The sequence below is a fragment of the Pavona decussata genome, unplaced genomic scaffold (genome assembly GCF_977016875.1).
Source record: "Pavona decussata unplaced genomic scaffold, jaPavDecu1.1 SCAFFOLD_61, whole genome shotgun sequence".
In the NCBI taxonomy this organism is placed as follows: domain Eukaryota; kingdom Metazoa; phylum Cnidaria; class Anthozoa; order Scleractinia; family Agariciidae; genus Pavona; species Pavona decussata.
In genome coordinates this window covers 2,005,950-2,007,500 of record NW_028145482.1, presented here as the reverse complement: position 1 = coordinate 2,007,500, position 1,551 = coordinate 2,005,950, and positions in this window count along the sequence as shown.

The window sequence follows — 1,551 nt, the reverse complement described above, 5'->3', positions numbered from 1 at the left end:
CAAAGCTCACCGCTTAGTGATTCCCACCTCGCAGAGAGCAGAATATTTGAGAGATCTTCACGCAGGGCACTTAGGAGAGGAGAAAACTCTACTAAGAGCACGCGAGACAGTGTTTTGGCCAGGAATCTCGGATGACATCAGAAATGCAGTAAAAGCATGTGAAATTTGCCAGAAACGCAAACCAGCTCAGCAGAAGGAACCCCTTATACAGCATGCCATGGGTCAAGCTCGGAGTCGACATCTTTGAACACCATTCCCACCACTACCTACTGGTTGCAGACTATTTCAGCAAATTTCCTATTGTGAAGAAACTGTCTAATTAGACGTCAGGTCACGTAATTAATCTCCTCAAGACAATATTTGCAGAATATGGGATTCCAGCAGTAGTGTACACAGATCAAGGAACTCAATTTGCATCTGAGGAGTTCAGAGCATTCGCTGTTCAATACAGGTTCCAGGTGCAGCACTCAAGCCCAAGGTACCCTCAGTCGAATGGTTTCATTGAAGCCATGGTCAAAACGGCAAAGAACATCATGGAAAAGGCAGAAGAGTCAGGTTCTGATCCACGTCTTGCAATGCTGATATACAGATCCACGCCAGTCAGACCGGGTCAACTAAGTCCAGCAGAACTGCTCACCCAGCGCAAGTATAGAGCACTACTTCCCATTCATCAATATCTTCATCCTAATCTGGAGAAGAGCAGAGAAGCGCAGATAGCACAGAAACAGACCCAAGCAGATTACTACAATCAGAAAGCCAAGCAGCTTCAGGATCTAAAGCAATACCAGAGTGTTCGCGTGCAACTGGATCCTAATAAGTCAGTCTGGCAGAAAGCCACAGTGATTCAGCAACCCACTGACAGGTCACCCAGACGTTATCAAGTGCAGACCGAATCTGGAGCGAAATATTTCAGAAACCGTCGACACTTGCGTCCTGCAATTCAGAGCGACCAATCAGAAGAGCTAATAGGGCAGCCTGCCTTTCCGGCAGAGTCAGTTCCGCCAGCATCACCACCGACGAAAACCGTCAGCCAGACATTACCGACGCAGTGTGCGCAAGACCACACCCATCCCAGCATTGCAGCGTCTAGACCACGACGAACTGTTAGACAACCAAAAAGACTGATCGAAGAAGTGTAGCTCTAGGGACACTAAAAAAAAAAACTTTGAGGAACTTTCAGTTGATTTTGTTCAGTTGGTTTTTTTTTTTCTATTAAGAAAGGGGGATGTTGTAATACTAGATGCGTGCAGAATGTGTGAACCACTCGGAATAATTAAGCTATGAATAATGCGTGCAGAATGTGTGAACCGCAAGGGATATTTAAGCTATTCGTTATTATTCAAGTTCAGTTGAGTTCAACCGTCGTTCGGTTATAATAAAAATATTTGTGTCAGTCGCTTCGCGTTCGAGTAAGTAAAACCTAGAGAGTCAAATAGCATGAGGAAACACCTGATGTGCACTGTGGTCTAGACTTCTTTTTGACCAGTTCCAGTTTAAGTACAACGATTACAAAAGCGGACATTCTACCTGGCTATAAAACTGACCATTCTC